The sequence below is a fragment of the Malaya genurostris genome, chromosome 1 (assembly GCF_030247185.1).
Source record: "Malaya genurostris strain Urasoe2022 chromosome 1, Malgen_1.1, whole genome shotgun sequence".
Lineage (NCBI taxonomy): Eukaryota > Metazoa > Arthropoda > Insecta > Diptera > Culicidae > Malaya > Malaya genurostris.
The window spans coordinates 129807569-129822106 of record NC_080570.1 but is presented as its reverse complement, the minus strand read 5'-3'; positions in this window follow the sequence as shown (position 1 = coordinate 129822106).

Sequence of the window (14538 nt, the reverse complement as noted above, 5' to 3'; positions counted from 1 at the left end):
CCCATTATTTTGTCTTATATTCTAAAATTTTTAAAATTGGACTAGGATAAGGGCTCCCTATTTCAGCTCATTTCAAACCTCGATTTAGCCACTAAAATCACTATAAATAATTCATATTTCTGCTTCATTCGCCTTGCTCCACATTGAGAATTGATTCACATTTCTTCAAAATTAAACTAATATTCATAAAACAACTAAAACACTTATGATGTTTTCACTACTCTGCTCCTAATTTCATCTCAATGGATTTTTTTGCCATCCTATCGTTGGTCCTTTACTCATCCTATAAATTAGCAATGGCGACAGCAATCAAAACAAAATATTGCACTATTACACTCACAGGTTCAAAATGCCAGAATTCTTCTTAAAAACGGCCTAATGCCAACTATGAGACAACACACGACATTTTTAGAACCAGTTTGGAATCATTTCGACGTTTAAAAATTCTTCGGTCGTTTTCGTTTCCTTTCGTTTTAATTTTAAAATTTTACTGTAATTTTAATTTGGTGAAGATTAAATAAAAACAAAAAAGGAATTGTTACTATTTAGGCATCAGCTCTTCTAAAAAAAAAGGCAGAGCCAGAGATGCCATTTATACAGATTTATCTCTATTGTATAGATTTTTGCGTTCGCATACTGATTTAAACCAAAGTACAAATACAGATTTATACAGATTCCCTAAATTTAATACAGATTTGTACAGGTTCATAAAAAGTGAGAAGTAAAACAATAGACTTTTCTCTCTGAGTATCTGTTAGTATTTGATTGCAGTGATTAATTAAAAGTTTATTAATCAACGGACAAATCACATGTTAAAATGGAAATCTTTTGTGCAGATAATCGATGATGAACACTGACAAACATTTATATTAAAATTTTAAACCAATTTGACTTTTTATGCAAAGCAAGACATATTTTCGATGAAAATATCTGGCATCTCTGTGCACAACCGATGAAACACACACATTTAACAGCGTTTTGTTGACGTATAGCGGAATGAAACCAGTGCTACTAGATTTGCACAATGGTTATTTCATTAGTATTTATCTTGATCTTTCTTGTAATATTCGAAGCCGAAACATTTTTATTGATATATTAATATCAATAATATAATTAAACTAATGTTACGGATACCAAAAACATATTTTTTATGATAATTTGAAGAAGAAAATTAATTTTTGTTTTGTAACATTTTGAGAAAGCTTGGCAACTTTGCGAAACCAAATAAGATGAAAACAAAGCGCAATCAAGTGAACTAAGTGAAAAACTTTCATCTCATTTTTTTTTTCGGGTAATTTTTTGAGTTTTTAATCGTTAATTAATTAAAGTGGCAAATGAACATTACTAATTATAAAGTCATCGTTTAGTAGATATTCAGAAACATGACAAACTGTAAATTTTGAGGCGAAAATGTGTCCTAAATCGAAAAGTGAGTTTGTTTTGAATGAAAAAAAAAAACGATCACCGAATAATTTAAAACCATTTCTTCCAAAGGAAAAGTGTGACAATAGCTTAAATATTCATTTTTAAACATTTCATAGTTTGGTTCAGGTACGTTGTAAGATATTATTCATGTTTAAAGTAATGAGGTGAATGGATGAGATGGAAATAGGAGCTCAAATGAAATAGGGAACCGTTACCCTACTAATGATTGAAATACAGTCACCAAAGGCTATACAAATACCATTCGATTCAGCTCGACGAACTGAGCAAATGTCTGTGTGCGTGTGAGAAATATTTTCTCGGAGATGACTGAAACGATTTTCACAAACTTAGATTCAAGTGAAAAGTCTTACGATTGCGTACAAAGTTCCTGAATTTCATTATGATCCGACTTCCGGTTCCGGAAATACAGGATGATATGCAACATAAACATTAAGATAATGTCACTTTTTTCTCGGAGATGGAAGGTTTTAAGAATATCCCAATATTCAATCGGATCAAAGCCCTGGTTCCGGAGGTAGGCTGCTCAGTATAAAAAGGTCTATTTAAGGAATACTTTGTTCATTCGTCATCTAACACTCAATGTGGATAGACGAATAACCTACTACGACTAATTTCGATTTTGTTTATTTTTTATTCGCAGTTGTCTACCTACCCAAGCTATAGGTAAAAACCGCCATAGATCCGAGAAGGATCCAAAGGATGCTAAGCGTCTGACGCCAAGTGATGTACAGGTAAACGACCGTTTGCTGAGTAAAAACCAATATGCTGATCTGCCAGTAGATGTCGAAGAGGAACTGCAGAAGAAGGAAAAAATGCCGCCTTTCTACCTGAAGGGCTTCCCACCAACTCTACGCTTGGATTTCAACACACTGATCAGCAAAGGACTACAGGCAACAATCCGTTTATGTACTGAAGGCTACAAAATAACTGTTTCGGCTTTGAACCACTACAAAGGAGTGGAATGCTATCTGAAGCAGACAAAAGCGGAATACTTCACACACGATATTGCCGCCAACAAACCTATGAAGGTTGTACTTCGAGGACTACCCGACATGATGGAAGCCGAACTAAAGCAGGCACTGTCGGAGGCTGGACTGAAGCCTTTGATGGTATTTAAAATGAAGCGCCATAATACGGACAAAAAGTTTAGAGATCAACTGTACCTGATTCATCTGGAGAAGGGCTCCATCACCATGAGTCAACTGAAAACGATTAAATCGTTATTTCACATAATCATCGAATGGCAAAAGTATAAACCGGTACATCGGGATGTCACACAGTGCACGAACTGTTTGAACTACGGCCATGGAGCGAGGAATTGCCACATGAAAAGTCGGTGCGGGAAATGTGCCGAACCACACAATACCAACGATTGCCTACTAGATGACATCGCTGTAAAATGTGTGAACTGTGATGGCGACCATCCATCTACTAGCAAATCGTGTCCCAAACGTGCTGAGTTCACAAAAATTCGACAACAGGCGTCCCGCAAACAATCAACGCGCAAGAATGTTCCACAGAAGGATGAAGTTAATTTCCCACGGCTCCCACCGAAGAGGGATATTCCGAATTTGCCGCCACTTCCTCGCAGCAACCCAAAAGATTCAACCGCTGGATCACAAAAAGAATCTTCCTCAAAAATCCCTCCTGGATGGGGCAATAATCAACCACAAGCAAAGGATGACTCTGGTGATTTATTCTCTGCTGAACAACTGATCGTCATTTTTGAAACAATGACAACAAAACTACGAAACTGCAGAACGCGGTTAGATCAAATCAACGCCTTAGGCAAATTCATCATCGAATATGCAATATAATGAGTTGGTTATAGTAAATTGGAATGCTTGCTCACTCAGGAGCAAAACTGCTGAATTGTCCGACTTTCTTCATGAGAAGAATGCCGATATTGCTATTTTAACTGAAACTCATCTTAAACCTGAAATTTCTATTTTTATTTCCAATTACAGGATTCACAGGCTCGACAGGGCAACTACCAGAGGAGGGGGAGTTGCCATTGCCATTAAACGATCCATTCAGCACAGGCTTCTGTCAGCCTTTAAATTGCAACTCATAGAAGCCATCGGAATTGAGATTACAACGACGATGGGACCCATCATCATCATTGCAGCGTACTGCCCCAAACAAACAAATCTTCGAGATGGTACGTGTGCATCATTGAAGCGAGATCTGGCTATGCTCACTCGACGACAGAACAAATTCATCATTGCTGGGGACCTGAGCGCACGGCATGAGCTGTGGGGAAACAGAAGACAGAATCGAAACGGATTCGTACTTGCCGAAGATTACGAAGCTGGACAATACAACATCTTCGCTCCGGATCAACCAACGCGACTTTCCAGATCGGGAGTTCATTCCATTTTGGATATATTCATCAGCAACATCGCCATAGACAGCTCTCCGGTTGTCTTCTACGAGCTCTCTTCTGACCACTTTCCAGTAATGTTGACGTTGGGATCTTCACCAGAAACAGTGCATATTCAACCTCGGAGGAACTATTATCGCACCGATTGGGTCCAATTCCAACATATCGCCGACCAACTTATTAATATCGATTTGCCACTTGATTCCCCGATGGAAATCGATGCGGCCCTATCTTCCTTCCAGCATTCAATCACAGTCGCTCGTGATAGGACGGTTCCAGTACAACATATGCCGAGTTCCTCTCTTCAAATCGACAGTGTCACCAAGAAACTCATCCGACTTCGGAATATCTACCGGAGGCAGTATTAACGAACTGGCATCCTAGATAGCAAGACTACTTATAACAACTTAACTAGGATAATCCAGGAAAGGATATCTAAGATTCGCAACAGGAACTTCCAGCAAAAGCTTCGAGAAATTCTCCCACATTCAAAGCTCTTCTGGTCCTTAACGAAGGTGCTTAAGAAAAAACCGAAGCCTATTCCTCCTCTGATGTCACCCCAGGACGCAGCTGAAGGAATACCTTTAATCACACCAGTAGAGAAGGCAAATGCGCTAGGCCAGCAGTTTGTGTGTTCTCACAATTTAGGACTTAACATTGTTAGTCCATATGAAAGAGCCGTTGCTGATAGCGTAGCTGAGGTTGACCAATCAGACAGCTTAGTTCCTGAGGAAAGTAGAGTCACTGCGAATGAGCTGATGGCTTTTGTGAAAAAATCCAAAAATATGAAGGCCGTCGGTTTCGACAACACATTCAACATTGAGCTGAAACATTTGAGTATTCGCTCATTTGTCTTCTTAGCTAAAATTTTTAACAGGTGCTGGGAGCTTGGTTACTTCCCTTCAGAGTGGAAGTTAGCTAAAGTTATCCCAGTTTTGGAACCGGGGAAAGATCCTTCCCTTTCCAAGAGCTATCGGCCCATCAGTTTATTCTCTGCCCTATCCAAGCTGTTTGAAAAGCCAATACAAAGGCGAATTCTTGCTTTCGCAGATGAACAGGATATATTTCTGGAAGAACAGTTTGGGTTCCGGAAAGGAAGATCCACCATCCACCAACTCACAAGGGTTAACAACGTCATCCAGCAAAACAAATCAGTGTCCAAAACGACTGCCATGGCAATATTGGATATTGAAAAGGCATTCGATAATGTGTGGCACGATGGACTGGTGTTCAAACTGCATCGGTATAATTTTCCCATGTATCTTATTAAAATTATCAAAAATTATCTTGCAGATAGAGCATTCCAGGTTTCTCTGAATAATGCACTTTCAGAAAGATTTACTATTCCTGCTGGTGTACCCCAAGGAAGCATCCTAGGTCCCATTCTATACAACATTTTCACATCAGACATCCCACCTCTTCCAGGTGGTGGTGTTCTGTCACAATTTGCTGATGATACTGCCATTCTTTACAAAGGTCGTGTCATTAATGCTCTGAAGAATAAACTACAGACAGGTCTGGACGCTTTAACGGAATATTTTACAAGCTGGAAAATTGTGATCAATGCAGCAAAAACTCAGGTCATCTTGTTTCCACATTCAAGATCTCCAAAACTTGTTCCATCAGACGAATGCAGAATACGATTCGGTGATGAGGTCATTCAATGGTCCGATGAAGTTATCTATCTAGGACTCACCTTTGACAGACATCTGATATTCAGGTCACATGTTGACAAAATCGTTCAAAAATGTAGCATACTCATCAGGTCTCTGTATCCGCTGATTTGTAGAACATCTAAACTATGCCTGAAGAATCAGATGGCTGTCTATAAACAAATCATCTACCCCGCAATTGAATACGCAGTCCCTGTTTGGCGGGGCTGTGCACAAACACACGAACTTAGGCTTCAGCGCATTCAAAGTAAGATCTTAAAGATGATTCTAAATCTACCCCCTTGGACAAGGACTAGTGAAGTAAATGAGATGGCCTCCCTGGATATACTAGAACAAAAATTCGAACAATACTGCACGAAATTTGAAGAGAGGTGCTCAATCTCTGAAATACAAATAATTCAAAATTTGTACGTATTAGGTTAGGGATAGTTATAAGTAGGTAGACATTTTATAAATAATTAAAATAAATATTATGATTAAACATTAGTATGTAAAACAAGAGTAACTAAAACACCTAATATTAATAACGAATCGTATGAACAACAAAGATGAAAGGCCAAAGGGTCAAAACACTTGTACTGTAGAATGTTGATGTAATACACAAAAATAAGATTAATAAACAGATATTTATGATGATGATGAATACTTTGTTCATAAGCTACCTCTTTATATTAGCCAGCGAATTTCTCTAGTTTGCAGACCATGATAGTATGTAAAAAAAAATAAATCATTGGTAGTTCCATAAATGATTTGCTGAATTTTATCCAAGTCCGACTACCGGTAATTTTTTTTCCATTTCAAATCGTCGTAGAGAATCGTAAAAAAATTGTAGGTCTCATTAGTATATGGTTGTATGAACCGAATGTCACTATGCCGATATTCAGCATTCAGTTCCGGAATGATAAAATAAAGTTCACTTCACATATGATTAAATAGATTTTCACTAACTTAAATTCAAATGTAGTAATATTATGCAATAGAAATCTTCAAAACTCTTTTCTAATCTTTTTTTTTTAAATTGTAGTGTTTCGGGGAATTTCTGCTGTAATATATAGGAGAAAATGAATAAGATGAGAAAGCCAGCATTACACATCTAGGTGGATTAAAAAAAGTTTTTTTTCTTCAAAAGACTTTGGTTTACACTTTTTTTTTAATATCTTTGGATATACAACTCTACTATCCATAGCCATCAGTACACTTTTTTGCACCAATAAGTTGTCAGTGTAATAACAAAAAAAAACATTTCAACTCACTTGCATTGATTCAATTTCATTACGCGAATATTTTAAACTGAAATAATGTTGGGTTATAATGCTTCGTGTTTACTTGAGTGGATATGTGCGCTAAAAATCGGCTGCGAAGTCTGTGAAAACAGAAAACGATCCAATTTCCCAAAGAAATGCAACACCAAAACTTGGCTCCCACTTCATCCAAAATCCAACCGATAAAGTCTCTCACACCAGCTCATCAAAAGTGCAAATACTATAGAAGTAGAAAGAGAATAAGTATATCTTCGGTGCCATTTCTAATTTTACAAACTGACGTTTGCGGACTGCCATCACCATCACCGTAAAGATTAAGAATTTGATAAATTGAGTTTATCCCTTGTTTCAACTTGAAACTCGGGAAAAGTAATCATTGTTCTAGACCGAATGCGCCATTTATTTAAAAAGTGGGAGTGGCGGAGTTTTCTCGAAGGGAACGAGGGACAAGTCATCGTCAGTTGGATTCCTATTTTGTTTTTCGGTTCTGTCGGTGCTATGACAAGCGATTTAACAGTGAAATTCCAAAATATCTTTATTCGTTGTTAGATTGTTGTGACACTGTTGCTGCTTTCCCCCCTTCGTGGACTTTCCAGAGGGGGATGTCCAGTGTCACAGGAGCGGCGATTGTGTTGTGTGCATGATAACGAACAGGATTCGGTCGAGCACCGGGGCGAAAATTGATGTGAGAATTGACGAGCTTTCGTTTTTTTTTGCTGATGGTTCTTTTTTCGACTTTGTTTGCTGAGGGGGGGTTACCAAATTGGATTGCCTTCATTATGCGATAAATGTCAGTTTATTATCGTTACGCGGATAAATATGATTAGCCGCGGTCTGAGGCGGCGAGAAATCGAGCTATCGATTTCCATTATGTTCCGAACAAACAACTTTTTTCCTAATTTTTCGTAATGCAATCGAACAAGTTTAGCGAAATTGGTTGCGGTAATAAAGTGCGTGTCATTTCAGATCGTTGAAACCTCTGAAAGACCGGGCGAACTCAGTCAGCTGAAGCGACCCGGCGTTTGACACCCCCCGATGGTACGATGATTCAACAGAAGTTCCAACCACTCAACAATCGGACAAGCGTTCTCCGGTGCTCGATCATAGTCACTGGTCACTTTACAACCGATTCTCATTATGTCGGAAACATTAACGACTCGTTTTAATGCTATCGTAGCAATTAATCGGCATGTTTACGTTCACCAAGCTAATGACTTCCGCTTGATCCCGCGCCCGGCATAAATTACTCACTGGCTTAAACAACCTCCGCCGCACCGACCAGGCGGCCACTGTGTGCCTGCGTGTTTGTGTGTGTGTGTGTGTGTGTGTGTGAGTCACGCAGGGAGTGCGAGGAAAGTGAGGCGTCTTCATGCCACTCCCTGGGCAGTGTAGAAGATCACCAAGGAACTGGTCTCTGGTCTGGTCCCGAGTAATGAGAAGGATCACATTTTGACGGACCCCGCACCGGTCCGAGAAACGTTGCTAAAAAAAACGGCTCAGCCGTTTGATCGTAATCGATTCTTTTCGGAATTAATTCCAACGTAACTGTTGCTTGTTTTTATTATTATACGATTCCTTACCTCGCTTTGCCGGTGCTCCGATGATCTCCGTACGTAGAAACAGAAGAAGGAAACTTTTATAATAATCTCTCGCGGAACGAATGGACATTGACGAAAGCGAATCGAAGTTGTTTTCGGGATTCGATTAAATCCACACAGCTCGGTTCTGCGGTTGGACGCGGTTTGGTTTGGTCAGGTCTGGTCCACGGGGCGCAAGCTTCGGTAGGAAACATTCCAAATATTGAAATGGATCTTCGGTCGGGTCACCCGATGGATGAGCAACGTTAAAAGCAAAAGGGGAAATCCGAAATAAATTTTTATATGATTAGTCTCAATAAAAAGAAACGACAGATTATCTACGGTCTTGCCGGTCAACTCGGAACGGTTGCTCATTGGCAGGCCAGGGTTGGATGGTTGTTTTGGTGCGATGCTAGGAAAGAGTCTGATATGACAAAAGAAAAGTTCAATTGATAAATAGACAAGGCTTCCATCGATTTGATAATTCAATTAATTTGATTAAAGGATGAAGTGCAAGGATAAACATCCTTATGTAAATCTATTTATTATTGCCAGCTAAAGCTTGAATCTTTTTAATGTCTGAAAACACTGTTTAACTTTGGCGCTCCTAGTTCCAGGATCGGGAACGTTCTGACCTCACTAGAAAACTTATGATCTGGCAAGGTATTTTTAGCTTGGGACAAAAACCATGGTTTCTGCGACAAACACATCTATGAACTCGTAGATGTACGAGCTAGGAGATCCTGAAAAGCGTATTCTTTCGTGCGTTAAAACTGAGATGATAATTAAATTGAGTATATCGATCTTGTATTTCGAATACCAAGGGGCTAAAATGATAGTCCACTTAACGTCCCATGGAAAGTGGAAATTTTGACTGACTATATCTCCGCTAGTTTTAGACTGATTTAAAAAATGTATAAATCATTTGAAAGATTATTCTTACACAGAATAAATGAACTGCGATATCCTTCGATTACACATCGATAATAAAAGTTCTGATTATAAGTGTAGTCAACAGTCCAGGTATAAGTAATGAAAAATTGCGTATTTGTGACATAACTTGAAATTCAAAGCGATGACATATGTGTTTTTATTAACCAATAGATCGCATTTGATACCAGGTACGAGAAATGAAACTACAAGTTTTGAGTACAGCATTCAGCGAAAAAACTATTCCATTCAAATGTTTATTATAGAGACAAAGACTTCGTTTTGAATTAAAGCTGGCTGATTTACCTATTGTACATTTTTTCGATTGAGCCAACTAAACGAAAACGATATCCTGTGCTCCTGTCACTGCTGTAAATGCAATTCAAGTAAAATGGGGAGTGATTTTTTTCAAATAGCATAATAAAACATTCTTTGTGATTAGATTTTTATTTTGTTATTACTATTATTATCAATATAATTATTTGTAATCACAGCATGTATGTAATTATTATTGGCTACTGAACCAGCTACTGGAATTTACTATGCATCGTAAAGCATAAGCTTCCAAACTAAACATCAATCCATTGAAAATCCTTCTTTCTTGCTGCCACATTACCGCAAAGTGGCTATGATTTTATTCAACCACAGCACCGTGATCAACCAAATCAAACACCGGTAACACATTCGTGTCTGCACTGTTTTCTTTAATTTTGATTGGAAATACGTGATTGGTGCCGATGCATTTGGTTCTGTTTTGAAAACGTTGTAAGTTTTTGTTCTTTCGTACGTGCTATACGAAATTAAACCAGCCACGCTATGTGCTTCGTTAGCAAAGGCGGCGGTGTTTTCTTCTTCTATAGCAGCACGTACCGGAACGTACCGGTTTTGCATCGTCATTTTATATGACTGTTTGAAAAAATTGACACTCATCGTCCAAAACTACGGAATCGGCGATTTTGGATGAAATTGCCACTAACTTTTAAGACAATGAGAGTTTAAATTTTAATCATGAATTGTAAAAATCGGTTCAATCGTTGCTGAGAAATCGAAGTGAGCTTCGTTTTTTAACTTTTCTCCACTTTTACACTTGCTATCGGAAGCGTGAATCGGGGACTAGTAGGCCATTAACTGACAAGATTTGCCAACTAGGCGAAATTACAAGTAAGTTTAAAAAAATTGCACCTCGTTTCGCTTTTACTCGTGAAAAAATATTCATGAAATTGAAAACTTTTTTATCACATTGTAATACTGGAACAGGAAGTTAGATCCGGATTGACCTTTGGGAGACTTTTTTTTTGGGTCGATTGTAGAGGTTTTAACCTTAAGGTCATTCGCCTCTTCGGGCCAGAAAAATTTTCTGACCCTATGTGCGGAGTTGGGAATCGAACCCAGGTGGGCTGCGTGAAAGGGCATCGACTTACCCATCACGCTATACCCGTCCCCATTCGGGAGACATTTAAAAAAAAATCCTACACCTGTTATTTGTATGTTTAAAGATCGGTAAAGAAATTTCTGAGAAAATTTAGTGCGCATTTTTTTATAGATTTGCACATATAACCTTGTAATTCCTGAACCGAAAGTCGGATAAATATGAAATTCAATAGCAAGCTATAAAACAATAATACTTGACGTTTGAATCTAAGTTTGTGAAAATCTGTTCAAATCATCTCTGAGAAAATTGAGGGACATTATTTGTTACATACACACATACACACAGAGACGTTTTGTGCGCTCGACGAACTGAGTCGAATGGTATATTACACTGGTTCCTAGGGGGCCTCCGTTCTAAAGTCGGTTTTCACAGTGATTGCATAGCCTTTCTATACGAGAAAGGCAAAAATATGAAGTAGCCGACAACAGCCAACTAAGTTGCTTGGCAACCATCGATTTTTCAAGGATACGTAGGTTGTTACTTATGTATTTAACCTTGGTAACGCTAAGTGTTGTCCGGTGGATTTGACGTTTCCATCATAAAGTTTGACATTTTTAACCATTTCTATCTTCAGAAGATTTTGTCATTTGAGCGTGTTATTTGTTTTGTTTACATTGAGTTGAAAATTTTACCCAAGCAAAATTGCAAAAAGCAAAATGGAATTGAACCGTGAAAATTTTTGTGCAATGATTTATTATGATTTTCGTCGTACTTCAATCAACTTAGTTTGACTTTTGGCAGTGTAGCACCATCCTATGCGAGTCTAAAAAAAACTGGTATAATCGTGGTCGTTGTTTGTTTGCCAATGAATTCAAAGAAAGTCGCTCAAAATCAGTTGTTTTGCCAGAAAACATCGATGCTGTGGAAAATCTGATAATGGAAGATCGCCAAAGACCGTTGAAATGGAGGCAGCCTTGGGGGCATTACCGTAAAAAGTGTATATGTTATGTTGCATGAACAATCTTCGTAAACTTTTCAAATGGGCCTATGAGCATTTGACAGATTCTCTTTGTTTACTTTCTCCTCCGACTATATCTGCGTTACTATGCAATTGTTCGATACATAGCTGGTACTGTTAGAAAAATGGAAATATTGTCTTTCATTATACACAAATGTTGAGTAAGAAAACACATCGTCATGGTCCAGGTAAAATTGTTATTTGGTTCAGTGTATAGATGGTAAAATCATTCATATATGTATACCTAGTTTAAATTTAGAATGTAGAGCATATTTGTCATCGTTCATTCTTAACCTGGCATCGTGTTAATATTGAACACTTTTGAAATGTACTGAATTTTTTAAATTGATTACTACACGGAACCCCTCGCGATCGTGAAACAACCAAAATGTTAGTTGTTTTTCTGAATTCGATTGGTTAAAATTTGGTACAACTAATCGATTGTTGTTTCAACTAAACTGTCATTTTTGTTTTTCGATTAGCAGAAACGATGGTTGAAACAACTAATTCAACTGTTTGAAAAAAAATGCTGTCAATTAGTGAGGACACATACCTTTCAATTTCAACAAATATTTTAGTTGAAATAACTATTGTTGTTACTGAAACAAAATTCTGTTAGTTGAAAAATAAATCGGTTTTATTTGTTTGTTTGTTTTGAGATCAGTAAAGATCTAAATTCTAAAAAAAATACTTCTGATTCGATCGGAAATGATTGATGTAGAAAAACGTTTTCAATCAGCAAAAGTGCCCGGAGGGGCGAGTAAATTAGCGAAATTATTAAATTTACCTAAAATGATGCTTTCAAACGGTTGAACTAAAGTTATGCACTGATAATTTTAGTCAATTTATATGAGCTTTGGTGCATCAACCGCTGGGAATTGGAATTTTGCGACGGCAATTCAAACGCGCCATTCAATCGCAGCGCGTTCTGTGCGTTTGAAACCCTTCGCTCCTGTTACTTTTATAAATTAAATTCATGTCAAAAAGCGTTTTATTGCTAATGCATGAACATAATCGTCGGTATCAAACAGCTGGAAGTAAAACAGTCTGCTGGAAGTAAATCAATGATCGAATTTGAAGCATAAAATTTTTGCGCATACCTGAAACATTACGAGATGATCATTTTCTAATTTGTCACCAAATCTTTTTTATCTTAAACAAGGTTAATTTTATCACAACACCGCTGTTAGATAAACACTTGTTATCATAAAATTCTCAAATCGAATGAACACAATTTCACCAAACGCTTTAACCATCGATGTTGTTTTCATTGACATTTTGAAGCGACGCGAACAGATTTCAACTAAAAAAGTTGTTGATTTTGCATTGCGATTATTGTTTTGCTTTCAACTGTCTCCGTCATTTGACAGCATTCAAAACAACATATTTATTAACTACTTGAATATATGCAAATCAAAAACCATATTGGTTGAATCAAAAAGAAACTAGTTAAATCAATTGTCGCAAAAATCAAAAACTGCGATATCGCAATTTTATGATCGAAGGGTTCTCCGTGTAGTGTTCGTACATTGGTATTGGATCTGTTCCATTTTTACTAATCAGTTTATAATGAGTTAAACGTAACTGAATAGAACTATTAGCGACAGGTCAAGCACGCCACGTGAGACACATTGATCGAGTTGTATTGCACTAAACAGACACTAAAAGTAAGTAATTCACATGCCATCTAACACAAAACCGGCAATTGAACCTAATTTGATGAATTGTTGAATATTTATATTCACTCGCCAATGCAGGAAAGTTTTAACCTTCATTTACCACGTATAAATAAATTGAGGTTAGGAAGTCAGAAAATCGTCTGTTCTGTTGTATTTTCAACAGTGACCTTATGAAATGTTTATGTCGATTTAGTTGTGAAACAAAAATTTTCACGATGGATCCCACATAATTAGACAATCGCTTAAAAAAATCATGTCGATTAGGCGCCCTCCGTTGTTGGTTTAGTGAGCAAAAAAAAAGGGCTGAACTGCATCTCCAGAGAAAGACTTGAAAGAGCAAATAAAAAAAGGTCCCAAGATGGTTTGTACATATTGTTATTCTATATGGTGATTTGAAAACTTTGACACTTATCGCCCTGTAACTGCGGAACCGGAGGTCGGATCTGGATAAATTTCATAATAGCTTCAAAGATAACATGAGCTTTAATTAAAATAAAATGAGTAAGACGCACCCTTCTAACAAACAAACCATCAGGCGGGTTTAAGCTGGTACAGCGAAATTCTTTATTATATGGCCGGATGTTCTTGCTGGAAGGCGCCGGGTCTTCAAAACCCATTTTAGTCCTCTTAACAGCAATTATATGAAAGCTATCTGATAATCAAATTCGGATCTACTGTAAGTCTACCCGCATACACTGGTAATGCCTTGAACTGATGGTGGCTTCACACATACATACATACATACATACATAATTAATACGACATCAAGCAAACCAAAAATATAGTCCATCCCAGATTTCTTCAACTATAAACCTAATATACTCCAATTACTTCTTTTGGTAACCTGTGAATACCGATTGAAACTAAGTAGTACAAGTAGTAAACATTGAGTGAAAAACGTGATTAATCCACCTAGCAGTGAGATGATACCTTTTTTTATCAATCCACATGTGCTTTTTGCATGGATATTCTTCGGTTTTTCAGTTCTCATGACATTACCGTCGTTTTAAGCGACAATTTGAGATTTTAATCACTCTTTACTCTGTAATGTCGAAACTGCAAATCGAATCAAATTTGAATCTAAAAGTGTGACAATCGATTGAAAATTCCATGATATGTCGAAGTAAGTTCCACTTTAGAGTTTACGGTAATTTAAGGTACTTCCAGAGCCCGTATTCAGGAACCAGCATAACCCAAA